This window comes from Palaemon carinicauda, chromosome 3, assembly GCF_036898095.1.
Source record: "Palaemon carinicauda isolate YSFRI2023 chromosome 3, ASM3689809v2, whole genome shotgun sequence".
NCBI lineage: Eukaryota > Metazoa > Arthropoda > Malacostraca > Decapoda > Palaemonidae > Palaemon > Palaemon carinicauda.
The window spans coordinates 69,302,666-69,320,536 of NC_090727.1; the positions used below are offsets into that span (position 1 = coordinate 69,302,666).

Genomic DNA, 17,871 nt, shown 5'->3' on the forward strand with positions numbered 1-17,871 from the left:
TATCACTGCTCCAAAGTACTGACAAGCAGTACATGTTTAGCTGTGCTCGCTATTCCATTGCTTATTTTTTCAGGTTATTTTATAAAACTAATAATGGTTTTTTTCCTGTTTCGCTTCGTTCGCAAAGAACAAAAACATCACTGCTCCTGAATGCTGAGAAGCAGTACATGTAGAACTGCTCTCGCTAGCCCCATTGCTTATTATTTTGGGATTATTTTATGGTCTTTATTTCGGTAATTTAAAAAAGAATCCTAGTGGTTTATCCATAAACCCCAGAAAAGAGAAATTGCCTTATGTTTGGGACGTTGCAAATTGGGGATCATCGGAATCTTCTGCCAATTGTTGTTGTAGAGGGTAGACACAACTGGTGGCAAGGAAAAATGATGCAACAATGTCTCCTTTGGGTAGTGGTGCGTTAAGGAAAACCTTGGAAGGGATGGCCTCAAAATTTTTTATTTTGAGGCATCTCTGTTCACTCTTTAACCCTTTTACCCCCAAAGGACGTACTGGTACGTTTCACAAAACACATCCCTTTACTCCCATGGACGAACTGGTACGTCCCTGCAAAAAACTGCTGTTTATAATTTTTATTTTTACCTTTTTGATAATTTTTTTGAGAGAAAATTCAGGCTTTTCCCAAGAGAATTGAGACCAACCTGACCTCTCTATGACCAAAATTAAGGCTGTTAGGGCAATTTGAAAAATATATACTGCAAAATGTGCTTGAATATAAAATAACCCTTGGGGGTTAAGGGTTGGAAATTTCCAAATAGCCTGGGGGTAAAAGTGTTAACTGTCTGAGATGTTCTATATTCTGCGTATGGGTGTCTGGGTCTAGGGGGTCAACAATGTTCTTGGAGGGATTGAGTGCTTTGTTTTTAGAGTTCATATAAGCTGTTGTAGGCACCCCACATAGCACTTATTATAATACTCTTTGGTTTGATAAAGAGCTTTAGGATTGTATAGTTAGGAAATATACACAGTATTCGAAATTTGACGTATTTCTGGTACTCCTCCAGTGTGTGGTTTACTGTTGTCAAACTTTGCCCTAATGTTTTGGGTGAAATTGCATTTCCTTGCAATTCATATTGCCCAGGTAGTGCGGTCACATTTTTTTTTTAACCTCGTATTAGGGAGAATGACCTTTAAGGTTTTCTATGTGTGAAGGATACAAACCTTTTTTATTTCAATTTTGTAAATAGAGTACCAAACTACAATTATTGAGACATCTACATTTAGGCATACAGATCTGGTCTAAGCTGTCTGGTCTTCAACAATAGATTCTCAACCTAAATTGTGGGGCCAAAATTTGGTTATTAAATTCACCCAGACCTGATTTTGGCAGTCAAGATTATTGTGAATGCAGTTTATTGTTCATAATACAGTAATAACCATCCTTTGCTTTTAGTTAAATCCTATTACGGCTTCTTCAATGTTGCATTAATTTCAAGTCTCTTTACTTTTAGAAATAGCACTACAATATTTAAGAAATTTATTCTGGCAATGAGCAGTTTGTTAGAACATCTTTCCTATCAGTCAGTTGATTCGCTGGAACATAGGTAGTAATAACTTTTTTCTATTATTGAGCATAATGACAATTCCCACGTTACTAGTTCTTAATCAAATGATGCTGTCTTTATTTTTGTGTTTTTCTCTACCTCACTGCGATGCTTTCTTTACTTGGGCCCTAAACCTTATGCATTCTGCATTCTTAGCTAGGGCTACAACTTTTCTTGTAAATATGGTGATAAAAACAATAATGGTAATGATTGAGGATATACTGTATATACACCAGTTAGAAAATTGCCTTGCAACTATGATTTGAAACAACCTTAGGATGTATTTCTTTTAGTAGAAGTGCTACTCAGTTGTCCAGAGAGCTTGGTGACTTCAATCCAGTTATTTTTTGCACCCTGATTTAGGTTAGATCCTTGTAGATAAGTTATGATTACTAGATAAGTTACAACCCTAGTTGGAAAAGCTATAAGCCTAAGGGGTCTAATAGGGAAAATAGCTCTGTGAATAAAGGGAATAAGGAGACTAATAAAGAAGTGCCTGGGTGTACCTTCAACCAAGAGAACTCTTAACGCAAGGCTGTGGAAGACCATGGTATAGAGGCCAAAGCTAGTCTCTCTTCTACTCTTACCAAGTAGAAAGAAGTTAGTTAACATTAGTTTTGACCCCTTGTGTGAAGAATTTATTTTGGTTGACTTAGTGGACTGGTATCTTGGCCAACCTGCTACTCAGAAAGTTAGACTTCACTATTTTACTAACTACTAATGGTTTTGCTCATCCATGGCTCTTTTTTTTTTAAAAACATAAGCTCACTGGTTTTTTGTTGTGGCAAGCGGAACATGGATGTCCTGCGTACACCAGCCCCGCGGGTCATTATTGATGTATCAATTGCCTATAATTTGTCATGTCCCCCTAATGGTTTATACTCCGCTGTGTCTTGCTTCGCTTGCAAATGAATATTTGCATTCCAATTATGTTACTCCCTTTCCTACTACTTAGTTCCCATTCCCTCTACAGTACTTTACTTTCATTCATATTATCTTGCTGTTAACCCACATAACTTTTACTAAATACAGTAGTATTAGTTTCCCTCACCTCCATCGATTCGTGGCACTGAATGGCCCTTCTGTCCCAACTGTGACACATAAGAGTGCACATTTTCTAGGTCTATCAGCTGTAGGTGACTTCCCTGTTTTCAGTTTTCGCCTCGCGCAAAAGCCATGGTTTCCTAGATGGTCCCTCGTTATTACTTTAGGAAGGGATATCTTGGCTTAAAACCACCGTCAATGATACATTTGCTGTTTGAAGGATACTTACCCGAAAGGGGCGCCATTTGAAATGATCTGTTGCTCTTGCAAGATAAACTTGAATCAATCTTCTATGTTGCAGCTATAATAGACAGAGGAGACAAGTTTCAGTGAGCAATGTATATCGACAAGTGATTCGTTAAACTATTCTAAAAAAAACAATCTGGTTTATGCATTTTGTGTAGGCAAAATTCACCAATTGAACATGTAAGAGCTCGCAAAGAATGGCAACTTTGAAAGAATGTAAGTGCTAGCAATATATGTTGGTAAATTTCAGATAGGTTTCCATATAATTTCAGTTAAGAAAAGAAAAAACCTTAGTAGGGTAAACAAATCTAATTCGCTCTAAATCTGAAACTAATCAATAGTTAGATATGTTGTATATTTTTATTTGCATAATTTTCCAAGTGTACACTAACATAGTACAGTATCCTTAAGGTTCGAAATGTGCTAGAAGTTGTCCAAGACGGGTCTCATGACATTATTTAGTCAGCTGTGCCTGGTAGAGAAGTCAACCAGAGGATGGAGACTGTGTTCTCTACTCAGAGCAAGATTGTTCAACAAACTTCATTAAAGAAGGAGACTGCAAGTATGATACAGTACGTGCAGATGTCAGGAAGGAAGATTTTATGCTTTCCATGGATCTCAAGGATGCGTATGTCCATCGGTCCGGAAAAGTACCGCTGCCTCGTCCCCGAAGTTGTGTACTTATTTAAAGCTCTTTACTTTGGGGTGTTTACTGCTTCCCAAGAGTTCATGTGAGTTAGTGTTCCGAAGTGTCTCGATGATTGACTGATCCTGTCCTCCTCGAGGAGGCAGGTTCTCAAGGATCAAGACACTCGTTTCCTTGTGCCATGGTCAGGGTATTGAGATAATTGGAGGAAGTAAAGTCCCACATTCAGAAAAATGGGGGTAAGTAAGTTGATAGACATTGCAGCGGTGAAAGTTTTTCCATCAGACTTATCAGATGTCAGGAAGGAAGACTTTTTGCTTTCCATGGATCTCAAGGATGCGTATTTCCAAGACCGATCCATCGGTCCGAAAAAGTACCTCTGCCTCGTCCTCGAAGTTGTGTACTTTTTTAAAGCTCTTTACTTTGGGGTGTCTACTGCTTCCCAAGAGTTCATGTAAATTAGTGTTCCGAAGTATCTCGATGATTGACTGATCCTGTTGTCCTCGAGGAGGCAGGTTCTCAAGGATCAAGACACTCCTTTCTTTGTGCCATAGTCAGGGTATTGAGATAATTGGAGAAAGTAAGTCCCACATTCAGAAAAATGGGGTAAGGAAGTTGATAGACATTGCAGCAGTGAAAGTTTTTCCATCAGAATTATTAATAGTATCAGCAGGTTCATGGAGGTAGCGCAACCTTTTTTCATCTCCTAACTTACTGCTTGTTAGTGGATTCATTCTCTGGGACATCTTTTCTCTTTAGAGAAACTCGTGCCTGATGGGTACCTCCACCGTAGATTGCTAAAGTGTTGTCTAAAGTATCACTGGTCATCGTCCACGAATCGCCTCATTTCAGGTTCACATGGAACACTAGGTCGAGTTCAACTCAACTCCCCACCTCCAGAGACACTACTGTTCACAAATGCTTCCAGACAGTCTTGGGATCATGATCGGAAGTAAAAAGTTCATGCACATCAACATGGTATTTTTCGAGCAGTACTAATAGTGCTGCTAATTTTTCAATAGTTTGATAAGGCTGTTATTAGTGTTGAGCGACTACTACTGTAGTGGCCTACATCAACAAGCCAGGAGGAACTGTTTTACAGTCCCTCTGCCAGTTAATGAAGAAGGTGCACTCTACGGCATTCAATACAGTACAGTAGAGCTCTCGGCATGGTTCATTACAGCAAGAGGAATGAACTAACCAGACACGATCAGTTGCTAGGGTCAGATGGTAGGAGCTAAGGGGTCCCCACTATCCCTGATACAAGGTCCATTCTGTGTCTAGGGCTGTTTATCTAAATAGGGCTTCCACTACTTTACTTCGATAGAGCCTGGAAGGTGGGATTGGAAGAGAGACAGGTCCCTCTCCTGAAGGAATTTAAAAAGGAAAGTCATTGCAAGAGAATTCTCTTGCAAGATCCTGCATCCTGGAGGCAAAAGAATGCTGTCTTGTCTATGAGAACATTGATGAGAGTTCCTTCTTAGTCTTCAATGTCAGGAAAATTGCTATCAGTTCCAACAAATTTCTGAGAAATGTTCTAAAAATTTTGCAAACTGAGGAGTCTATTTTCCAGACACAGGTCTCCTTTGAATGACCAACAAAATCAAACCTGGATGCATTCTGTATGAAAGGTTATGGATATTGGGAGGAATAATGGGTCTGACATGGAGGGTTTTTGGTGTAGTCTATGGCTTGAGAATTCTTTTTCAGGAACTAGATAAGTGCTTGGTTGTCACACGTCAGCTTGGAGTAGACCCCACAATAGGATAATTTCTGCCTTCCCCTTCGTGTCTTCACACACTGCCGGTTGGAATGGAAGTGTTACTCCCATTTTTTCCCCTTTATGGACTAAGTTCTAGAAGACTGATCGATGGGAGTTGGATACACGTGACTCCTGTCGTTTCTTTGTCCGTAGGAGACGTTGCTCCCCCAGGAGTCCCCCCGACTCGCTTTACTGAGGATGGAGAATAGATGACCCAGAGAGATGAGGAGATAACGCAGAGGACACCCGAGAGTTTTCTTATCACACACTCTGGTCAGGATGGAATTGGTCCACCTGGTTTTGCATGGTCTTAAAGACTTAATGATGAGTGTTGCTTTTGTATGACTCCTACCATTTCTTGGCTGTGGGAGTATGCGTTAGCTGTGCGCCCTCACCTGATCACTTGGTCGTGCCCACACGTTCTTTCATGTACGCGCACAAGAGGAAGGATAAAAGAAATCTCCTATCAGCTACAGGTGCTCTCCCTTCCCTGTTCACTTGCTCCTGCAAGTTCTCTCCTCTGCATGTGCCTTGGAACACACTCCTAAATCTCCAAGCTCTCAATTGTTTGCATGCACGGTCCTGCATACCCGCCTTGTCCTGGAAGTCTTTGTTGGCACCAACTCCCATTTTCGGTACATGTTGTTCAAGCGAGCACTACTGTTATTGTTCTCTTACCAAAGTCTTCCGTAGGTACCCTTATGCAAATGTCCTTGTTTGTACGTAGTTTTATTACTTCATGGAGGCAGAAGGGGTGTTAGGAAAATGGATTGGCCACAGTTGTGTCCGATCGATCTCGACCCAGTGTACCAGGAGGATGGTATGTACCGTGGTCGTATTCAACACAGTTCTTTTGATACTCAGCTTCGAGTTCTTGGTTTTGCAAGGGACTAGAGTAAATTTCATCAGGAAGTAGGGTGAGTGCCCCTTCCTATTTCCTTATTCAGTGTGTTCTGAAGTCCTCTAGATAGGCAACATTCCAACAGTGAGAGTAAACAGAATCATATGTCCAACAAACAACAAACAAGACTGATTATACTGTACTGAGATGGTCAATGGCCAAACTGCCTTGAGAACAATGTTCTGTTTAGCTTCTAGTTGAGTGACCACTTGGATCACTTCCTACTCAAACCAGGTAACTTCACTTCAGAGGCCTGCATACGCTTGCAGTCCTGGAGACACCACCTTGCCAAATGCTTTAATTCCTTTCAGGCAGAAGTTTCGGCACTTCCTGCTGCGCCATCTGGAACAGAGTATTCTTGTGGGAGGTGAGAAGGAATGGTGCTGCCCTTTTATCCACTAGACCAAATAGAGAGCCAAAGCGAATGCACTTGCCTTCCCCTTTCGCCTCGCTTGTGCCTGTATATTCATCCTTGCTTTTTTATGAGCAGAGCCTTTAGGTGTGTCACCTCAGATTTTGAAAGTTTGCTGAATGTTGAGGATAATAGGGAGGCAGATATAATTGCTGTTCCAGGTGTTGAGGTGCCAGTGATGGGAGATGAGAATGAGAGAGAGATTACAATAGATGAAGTGAGGAGAGCACTAGATGAAACGAGAGTAGGAAAAGCATCTGGTATGGATGGTGTGAAAGCTGAGATGTTGAAGGAAGGGGGTGTGACTGTACTTGAATGGTTGGTGAGATTGTTTAATGTGTGTTTTGTGTTGTCAATGGTACCAGTAGATTGGGTTTGTGCATGTATTGTACCACTATATAAGGGTAAGGGAGATGTGCATGAGTGTTGTAATTCAAGAGGTATTAGTTTGTTGAGTGTAGTTGGAAAAGTGTATGGTAGACTATTGATTAATAGGATTAAGGATAAAACAGAGAATGCAATCTTGTAAGTACAGGGTGGTTTTAGAAGAGGTAGGGGTTGTATGAATCAGATTTTTACAGTTAGGCAGATATGCGAGAAATATTTAGCAAAAGGTAAGGTGGTGTATGTTGCGTTTATGGATCTGGAGAAAGCATATGATAGAGTTGATAGGGAAGCAATGTGGAATGTGATGAGGTTATATGGAGTTGGTGGAAGGTTGTTGCAAGCAGTGAAAAGTTTCTACAAAGGTAAAGCATGTGTTAGAATAGGACATGAAGTGAGTGATTGGTTTCCGGTGAGAGTGGGGCTGAGACAGGGATGTGTGATGTCGCCGTGGTTGTTTAACTTGTATGTTGATGGAGTGGTGAGAGAGGTGAATGCTCGAGTGCTTGGACGAGGATTAAAACTGGTAGACGAGAATGACCATGAATGGGAGGTAAATCAGTTGTTGTTTGCAGATGATACTGTACTGGTTGCAGACACAGAAGAGAAGCTTGACCAACTAGTGACAGAATTTGGAAGGGTGTGTGAGAGAAGGAAGTTGAGAGTTAATGTGGGTAAGAGTAAGGTTATGAGATGTACGAGAAGGGAAGGTGGTGCAAGGTTGAATGTCATGTTGAATGGAGAGTTACTTGAGGAGGTGGATCAGTTTAAGTACTTGGGGTCTATTGTTGCAGCAAATGGTGGAGTGGAAGCAGATGTACGTCAGAGAGTGAATGAAGGTTGCAAAGTGTTGGGGGCAGTTAAGGGAGTAGAAAAAAATAGAGGGTTGGGCATGAATGTAAAGAGAGTTCTATATGAGAAAGTGATTGTACCAACTGTGATGTATGGATCGGAGTTGTGGGGAGTGAAAGTGATGGAGAGACAGAAATTGAATGTGTTTGAGATGAAGTGTCTAAGGAGTATGGCTGGTGTATCTCGAGTAGATAGGGTTAGGAACGAAGTGGTGAGGGAGAGAACGGGTGTAAGAAATGAGTTAGCGGCTAGAGTGGATATGAATGTGTTGAGGTGGTTTGGCCATGTTGAGAGAATGGAAAATAGTTGTCTGCTAAAGAAGGTGATGAATGCAAGAATTGATGGGAGAAGTACAAGAGGAAGGCCAAGGTTTGGGTGGATGGATGGTGTGAAGAAAGCTCTGGGTGATAGGAGGATAGATGTGAGAGAGGCAAGAGAGCGTGCTAGAAATAGGAATGAATGGCGAGCGATTGTGACGCAGTTCCAGTAGGCCCTGCTGCTTCCTCCGGTGCCTTAGATGACCGCGGAGGTAGCAGCAGTAGGGGAGTCAGCATTATGAAGCTTCATCTGTGGTGGAAATATGGGAGGTTGGGCTGTGGCACCCTAGCAGTACCAGCTGAACTCGGTTGAGTCCCTGATTAGGCTGAAGGAACATAGAGAGTAGAGGTCCCCTTTTTGTTTTGTTTCATTGTTGGTGTCGGCTACCCCCCAAAATTGGGGGAAGTGCCTTGGTATATGGATGGATGGACCTCAGAGGAAGAATGATTAGTCGCCAAGACACAGGACGGCTGATTAAGCTAAGTCATGGTGGACATTGACCAATCCTCTAAAAGATTTTGTGCAAGGATAAACTGTACCAAAACCCAACCCTCTCTGGGATGGTTATCGGTACATGATATAGGAACTCTTCTCTACATCCAGTTCTAGGTTTCGTGTGAGACCAAGCATAAGCACTGCTGGTCAATCCTTTGATGTTGAACCTCCGGTACATACCAAGAAGGGTTTCCACTTGTGAAGAGAATCCAAGTGCTCTACTCTCTTGACAGTGCTGAGAATACTGTATATCTAATTTGGAAGATGCTCTCAATATGATCCCTCCCAATATTCAAGGCAAGAGTATCAGGAACATCTCTTTTTCAGAGAATACAATTCTGTACATAGTACAGGTATTGTAAATACCCAATCTCAGAGACTGAACTAGTGAACTCTGCTCAAGATGATTTCTCTGTTCTCTTCAGGTTTTTTCTTTGGAGAATTCCAGAAGACTACATTTAAGGCAGCATAGTATGGCAATTCTTACTTCCTCTGAGCTGTGGAATTCGTTACACAATAGTTATTAATAGGGTCCTGATTCTTGGTCTTCACGCAGACACCCTTCTCAAATGTTCACGACAACAGTGACAGGAGGGATCCTGACTGAGAATCAGGACAAGACCTAGAGGGCTTAAACCACATAGAGTTCAAAGTCCTTAAATGGACCCATGCAAGGCTGTGATAGCCCAAGTGAAATAAGCAGGTAAACAGCCTATCTTTTCCTGTGTCACCAGTCATTCTGAAGGATAGATCTCAATCACCTTGCCAAGGTTCAGGATTTAATGGCCAGGACCCAGAATCTAGTTGGTCATGACTTAATCCTTCTTCATCTCTTCACCTACAAGGGTGATTAGCAGGAAGCAGAATGACTTCCCTTCCTGTTCTAGAGGAGGGGAGACAATAAAAGACTAAATGCAGTATGGCAGGAATAAAAGAGACCCTAAAACTTATGGCTTCGTGGAAGAATCGGACTTTTTCTCTGACAAGAAGACTGGAAGACCACCCCCATGTCAATCTCACAAGGCCACCTTCCAGTAACTACAACACCTTGTTATAAATTTTAACACCCTTTTTCCAGCTATGCTAAAAGCATATTACTATTAAAAGACTTGAAATTTGTATCATCAGGAAAAATAAGAGATTTTTATATTCTTTAAATGTACAATTATGCAGTTTCACTTTCTTGAATAGAAAGGCTGTTCCAATTACTGTATAGTAGCACCTTGAAATTGGGTTATTGTTAAATGCCTGCCATTTGATATGGATGAATGTATTTTATTTTTTACTTTTTTTTTTCAGATACATATAGGGAACTTTTGTGTGCGCGCGTGTCTGGTTATTATATGGTTTATGCTTTTTTTGCTATCATTATTGGGATATCATTCATATAATTCTTCTACCCATCTCTCACCCTATAGGAACCACATTGGTAAATTAATTTTTTAGAAGTTGGGAACAGAAAGTGATTGTATAGTAACAAGAGCTTTCTTTCAGAGCATGAAAAAAGTATTCGGGACTTTGAAAAGTCTCGTTAGTCTCCACTCATTAGTTCTTAAAGCCCACGAGTGGCTTTTTCACATTTCATTTTTAGCACAAAACTATTTCCCTGCATATGGAAGTTCATGATGATGTAACATACAGAAAAGTAAAAGTCGCTTCCTTGAATGATTACCAGTACTCTCTTGAAAGTGTTTACAACACCAGGGAGCAAATTAGCTTTTAACTACATGTAACATAGGACAAGGAAAAGGACTACTATCATTAAGGAGTTTCCAAATACAGTACAGCTTTGAAGATTATTTCACGTGGGGTTTAGTACGATTAGCACTATGTATGTATGTGTGGTGCATTTCAATAGTTGCCCCTAGTTGCCTTGTATTTTATTGCATTCCCACTTTTCTTTGTTTTTTCCTTCTTCCTTTCCAACCTCTCAATTTTTATTTAGAAGTGTGACAGCAAGGTTTTCTCCCACTTGCATCCTGCTGCTAAATGGCCTCTTCAGCCCAAGTTTTGGGCTATATTCCTTACATTAGAATTTAATAAAAAATGCTTGACAACCAAATTAGGGGAGCATTAGAGTACAGCCTCTTGTTCTTTAGGCAATACAAGCTTTTCTATTTTACAGGAGAAAATTTTGGGTGAAAACTGCTCTGGTAACAAGATAGTCAACCAGAAATAAGTTTGTGTGGGCGGTTGGGCTTCACACACCACCCCACTTGCTCCAAACTAAATATTCATCTTTTCTTTATTAAAGACCTCTCTTGTTCAACTTCTTCAATGGGGTTTGTTTTGAAATGTTTGTTAGTGCTGACTCTTTGTTGATGGTAACTTTGGTGTTGCATTTGAGTGGCTTGCATGGATGATTTTGGTTATTAAATTATGATTAGCTAAGTGCCTGGGAAAAGATTGTGTGGGTACTTTGTCACCTGTCACTCATGATCCTTATTTTACATTTTTATTTTTACAGGGATCAGGAAAAATTCAAGGGTACTGAATTTGGTCATGTCTTGGCGCAACACTGCTGACTTACATGTAGAACACTTAGCCAGCGCGTTCTTTGGCAAACAACAAAGAAGTGAAGGTTTGTATTTTTAGAAGAACTGCTGTATTGTAAAATTTTAGAGATAATCTTGTAATTATCTTATATATTAAAAAAAAAAATCAATGTTCCCTTCTCAAACCTACCCTGCTGTTTGTCCCTGTTGTTGAAGGGAAAAGGGTATTCTTAAGGTCAAGCGAGTGAGTTGGGGGTTGATTTTCCCTCTCCATTACAGTACTAATTTTCCACAAGTTAGATACCTTGTTACTAAGCTTCATTGATAGCTACAACTTGCACCTAAAGGGTTTACTGTACATTATATCCATATAAAACACTTAAAGTTTCCCTGTACAGTATAGGGTAAATGTAAAATATCTGAAAATTGCAGTCTCCTTTTTTATAGTAGGTTGTATGTACAGTACTATACTATTACTAGCTGCTTCCATCATTTGCAAAATATTATAACACTAGCTGTTCTGTTTGTGTGATATGCAATACTGTTGTCTTCAGATTGGCAGGTGCCTTGATAAAATCTATTCAGTGTAGTCAAATGTATTGTGCTTAACAAGAGGTCTGTGTAGTATTTTGTTTGTTCCTAGTCTCACATTGGCTAGTGTCGAGTCATTGAATTTCCAGTTAAATTCCATCGAGATCAAAATTGGCAGTTAAATTCCATCGAGATCAAAATTGGCAGTTACTACTTGAGGAGAATAGATACCTGTAGTGTTATTTAGAACTTGAATACTATCTCAAATGTTTCTTTCAAGTGATCATGTAATCCTAAGTGTGTTATCTCCAGTTTGATATTTTTATCTAGAAGGGCCTTGCTCACACTCAGGAGGAAGACTGATTGTTGTTGGTCATCTGGCTTCTATTTACAGTATACAGATTAATTGGGTGTAATTCATACCTCTGAGGTGGCCATTGATGAGCTAAGCCACACAATGGGTTGATTATGGAGCAGAACAAACTCCCTCCTCATCTAGAAGCTGTTATTTTTCTTGCTTCTTAGTCTTGCATTAAATGCTGATGTACCTGAGCTACTCACTGTTTGGTGCATCTGCTTGCCAAATTGGATGGACTTAGTTGTGATGATTTTGTCGTAGACAGCATTTTTTTGTATGGTTAATAATACTTAATCATGGAGTGGGGCTAAAGTATGAGACTAGCTAAATAATAGTTCTGAGTTTGCTGGAGTCCCATTTTATACCCTAATGTGAATTGTCTGTTCACCTTAAGCAATGCTTTGTAAGCACTGTATTTTTATAGGTCTTTTGCAGCTTCCTTTCAGCAACTAGCTGCACTCGCTTTGTAGTCATCAACTATATTCCATTCCTGCTTCCTATCCTTCATCTTTCAGAACTCTCAACTCTCACTGTCAAGTGACCATAGATATTAAACAAATTTTAGCCGATTGTCCTGAATTTTAATCTTCAGAGGAGAATACATTTATTCAGACAAACCTTTTAAGAGATATTACTGAGGGAAAATTGCAATATCCTGAACTTAAAAGGACTTTATACAAATGTCTGATTGATACCCCGCTTCTCATAAGTCTTGCTATGAATGTGGATGTCGTGTAATTCGGGTAATTAAAGTTTGTGGCAGGCATAACAACTTCTATTTGTTTGATTTACCTGTTTGATTTACCGGAATCCAGATATGGATGATTCTATCTTAGAATGTCTTCTTGCCATTATGGCTAAGATAACAAGATGGTGATAGAAAGGCCTCTTATTTTTGTTGATTTCAATGCTCACCATAGGGAGTGATCAAGTTCTGTTTCTCCTGCTGATTGCTATGACTTAAGAGCTTTGGACTTTGCCTCTGAATCAGAAAGTGAGCAAATCATAAGTGAAGCTACTCTCAAGTCTGGTATCTGCTTGGACCTCGTATACACACTCCCCTGGCGTAATAACAAGTAAGGTTTGTTCTTCAGTTGGGACATCTGATCAAGCCTTAATTTCATTAGTAGTGAAGTCTGAGCAGCCTGTCCCTGATGTGTCATACTAGTGTAAGATTATATAAAATCTCAAGCAGACTGGAATGGCATTTTGAGTGATCTTTTGAGCTGTAATTAAGTCACAATTGTAAAAGTGTTGATCCTGTTGCTCCTTTGAATGAGAATCTAGTCTGCATAATTGATAGGCGAATCCCTTCTCGTGTGCTAAGTTACTGAGTGAAAGACAAGCCCTGGTTCAATGAAGATTGTAGACGTGATTATTTGGAGAAACAGGAGGCCTTTCATCTTCGGAATGGTAACAGATGCGATTTTGCTTTGAATAACTATACTCAGCTTTGAGCTCTTGCTCAGTTTATGCTTCAACTGAAAACTAATACAATCTAACCATAAAACTTTCTGGTACAACTCAGGAACATAATTGGTGGGTTACCCTTAAATCTGCATTCTTTGGTGATGACGCATCAGTTCCTCCTTCCTCCTTTACTTGAACCAGATGGTGCTGTCATTCACTGTCCAACGGAAAAGGCAACACTTTTTTCACTTTTCAACGCTCAACAGAGTAATGAGAGACTTGATCTTCCTCATTCTTGTTTTCCTGAGGATAAACTTAAATAGTTTAGGTTTTCGATCTTGTGAAATTAAGCTATCGTGATGGATCTTGATGCTTATGGAGGTGTAGACCCAAATGGTGTTTTTCCTTTGATTTGTTTTTTTATAAAGACTGCAGATTTCTTAGCTCCAAAGTAATGTTATTTTAGCAAGATAGCAAGAAGAGGAGCTTTTAGCACTGTTGGAGAATGTAATTTTACTCATTATGTAAATGTTTGTTGTAGCTCAAGTTCAACTGATTACTGCCCAATTTCCATAACTTCCATATCATCTAAATTTTTAAATATTTAACTTAGCCGGTGAATATATAGCTGCAACTCTGTTGCTCGACAGACAAACTCTACGGAAAAAACTCGCCAGCGATCGCTACACAGGTTGCGGGTGTGCCCAACAGCGCAATCTGTCGACCAGATACCCAGCTCTTATGTAAACAAAGACTCAATTTTCTCTCTGTCGACGTGTCGACAAGACGTACTTTACTCGCTGTTGCTAAACTGGAGTTTTTCACATATTGGTGAAGTACTATATTCTGGTTTTGAGCTTTCGCAATGCAGGTGTTTTATCTTCATCTTAACCCTGGATAGGTACGGTGGGTCGTTTGCGACCCCGAGCGTCAGAAAAAACAGGTTTTTCTCACGTGACTCACCCCCGTGACTGAATTTGTGGGTGATCGACCTGCAGGAGGTGTCTCCCCTACACGCTCTAGTAGTGTCCAGATGTGCATTGCTGTAGCTGTACTCCTTCCCCGATTTCTGAGACGCGTCGGGGTCGTTCGCGTCCGAGTTTACCCTTCTAGGGTAGTTTGCATAATTATCAAAGTTATTACGTATTATGAAATTGTCGTAGAATGGTGCAACTTGTATAGGTTATCAGTTGTGGAAAGTCTTGGTGGATTGTTTGGCTACCATGTGCATGTTTTTTTTTTTAGTTAAAATGTCGTTCATCACCACGAGGACCATTTTACCGCGAGTGCCCCTTTTTCATTTTTTTTCATTTTTTTGCCAAGTCATTTTTCCGTAAGATATTGCGAAATAGTGTCGTAAAACTTTTGCTTGTTTAGTGTTGGAAAGTGTGTCTAGATGATCTGGCTACCCATGCATGACTTTGTTTTTGTCAGATACGACGTAGTTATTGGTATATTGGGTATTTAACTGCGGTTACCAATTTCTGTTTTTTTTTCAATATTTGTAAAAATTACTACGTAGTAAGGAATTGCCGTATATTATTCATTTTTTTTTCATGTTTGTGTTAGAAAGTGTGCCTTGATGGTTGGGCTAACACGTGCATGTCTTTTTTTTTATCTGAGATGTCGTATATTAGAATGTCGGGCATTTTACCGCGAGTGTCCCTTTTTCATTTTTTTTCATTTTTTTGCCAAGTCATTTTTCCGTAAGATATTGCGAAATAGTGTCGTAAAACTTTTGCTTTTTTAGTGTTGGAAAGTGTGTCTAGATGATCTGGGTACCCATGCGTGATTTTGTTTTTGTCAGATACGACGTAGTTATTGGTATATTGGGTATTTAACTGCGGTTGCCAATTTCTGTTTTTTTTCAATATTTGTAAAAATTTACTACGTAGTAAGGAATTGCCGTATATTATTGATTTTTTTTTCATGTTTATGTGTTAGAAAGTGTGCCTTGATGGTTGGGCTAACACGTGCATGTCTTTTTTTTTATCTGAGATGCCGTATATTAGAATGTTGGGCATTTTTCTGCGAGTGCCCCTTATTATTTGTTTTGCATTTTTTTGCTTAGTCATGTTACCGTAAGGAATTGGCAAGTAGTGTCGCAAAACTTATATTTTTATAGTGTTGGAAAGTGTTTCTAGATGATCTGGCTACCAATGCCTATTTTTTTTTTAGCCAGAAATGGCGTATATATAAGTATGTGTTCGATTTTCCTGTGATTGCCATTTTTTCGTTTTTTCTCATTTCTTTCAAAATTACTACGTACTAAGGAACTATCACAGAGTAATATTTCATTTATGTTTATTTGTCGGAAAATATGCCTTGATGGTTTGCCTAGCACGTGGCTGAAATTTTTTTTTTCTGAAATGCCGTATATTAGAATGGCCATTTTTCCACGAGTGCCCCTTTTTATTTGTTTTGCATTTTTTTGCTTAGTCATGTTACCGTAAGGAATTGGCAAGTAGTGTCGCAAAACTTATAATTTTATAGTGTTGGAAAGTGTTTCTAGATGATCTGGCTACCCATGCCTATCTTCTTTTTTTAGCCAGATATGGCGTATATATAGGTATGTGTTCGATTTTCCTGTGATTGCCATTTTTTCGTTTTTTCCCATTTCTTTCAAAATTACTACGTACTAAGGAACTATCACAGAGTAATTATTCATTTAGATGTTTATTTGTCGGAAAATGTGCCTTGATGGTTTGCCTAGCACGTGGCTGAATTTTTTTTTTCTGAAATGCCGTATATTAGAATGTTAGCCACTTTTCCTCGAGTGCCCCTTTTTATTTGTTTTGCATTTTTTTGCTTAGTCATGTTACCGTAAGGAATTGGCAAGTAGTGTCGCAAAACTTATATTTTTATAGTGTTGGAAAGTGTTTCTAGATGATCTGGCTACCCATGCCTATCTTTTTTTTAGCCAGATATGGCGTATATATAGGTATGTGTTCGATTTTCCGGTGATTGCCATTTTTTCGTTTTTTCCCAATTCTTTCAAAATTACTACGTACTAAGGAACTATCACAGAGTAATGATTCCTCTAGATGTTTATTTGTCGGAAAATTTTGTTTACTTTTTTTTTGATTGAATATCATCAAATTTTTTTAGCTAAAATATTGTTTTACATTTTTTTTTTCGATTTTATTTCCCTTCAAAAATTTTTTTTTGGGTCAGAATTTTAATTTTATAGTCGTAAAATAATCGACAATTATCCAGCAACCCACCATACAATTTTTATGCATATCCAATAATAATTAGATTAGTAAATAACACCTTGAAATTGACATACCCTTCCTACATTTCAAGTGGCAGATTAGGGAGTCTGAGTCAGTGTGGTTGGCGGCCATTTTGTGGACATATCCGAAGCGTAAGCTGCCCTATCTATATATATTCTTGTTCCCTATAGAATTTGTGATATTGTGGTATATTTTTACCTGCATAAATATCATATTATATATTAAATATATGTATTTTTTTACGGAATTTCTAAGTACTCAAAAAATTACCTTTAGATATGGCCCCTGATATAAATGTAATTTACAAAATAATGAAGATTTTTTTACATATTTCTATTTTAGGATAACATATGTTTATTCCCTAAAAAAATTAGCCACTTCCTATTTCATTTGGGTACCCAAAAAAATTCATGAAATTTGGACAAATTTTTTTGGCCAAAAAAAGTTACCCTTTTTTTCTCATTTCAGATCTTCACCTCCATGGGTCTGACTTCATCCAAAATACATCAAGATGTGTCCTAAACATTCAAGAATCAATTCCTAAAAGGATTTGTGTATATATGTATAAACTTTTTTTTTATGAATTTTTATGTCAGGTCTTTTTTTTTTTCTACTTAATTTTTTAAAATATTTATAATAAATAGTTTTTCTGCAGATGAGTAGTATTTATCTATACAGTTGTTTTAAGCATTCATTGAAGTTTTTTTTGGCAAAAGAAAAAAGGAGGTTACTGCAAAAACTGATTTTTCAAGAATTTTTTTTGGCGTCGGGGTCGTTCGCGTCCGAGTATACCCTTAAAGGGGTGTCCGAGGACCGTACCTATCCAGGGTTAAATCTTGAACTCGTTTTGGATAGATTTAATTATGGTGACAAAGAGAGTATGGACTTTCTTTCACTTTTAAATGGCCGACCCTTCCCTTAGACGGAAGTGTGTTTAGGCTTTTAGTAATTATCTTATCACGTTATAGATTATTTATAGATTTTCCTCTATATATTTTATATCTCTCCGCCTTTATTAGGCCTCTTCGATTAACTTTCCATTTATTATAAACATATAAAAATAAATTTTAATGTTTTGTTTATATGCGACCTTTCCTGAGAGTAGGCGGTCCTAACTTGGAAACCGAAGTTAATCAACGTTGAGCCCTTTATATCGTAAATAGCTTTTAACCCTGGATAGGTACGGTGGGTCGTTTGCGACCCCGAGCGTCAAAAAAAAACA

At 38.8% G+C, this 17,871-nt stretch overlaps 2 long non-coding RNA genes across 2 annotated transcripts in view; both read left to right on the top strand.

The window, feature by feature from the left end:
• The window catches only part of LOC137638319 (uncharacterized), a 1,154,758-nt gene that overhangs the window by 112,160 nt on the left and 1,024,727 nt on the right, over positions 1-17,871 (top strand). The gene's annotated exons all lie outside the window — the stretch shown is intronic.
• Positions 1-17,871, top strand: part of LOC137638323 (uncharacterized) — a 53,142-nt gene that overhangs the window by 12,900 nt on the left and 22,371 nt on the right. Inside the window, exon 2 of the long non-coding RNA XR_011044053.1 lies at positions 11,087-11,200. This is a non-coding gene — a long non-coding RNA (uncharacterized lncRNA). The remainder of the gene's footprint in view (positions 1-11,086; positions 11,201-17,871) is intronic.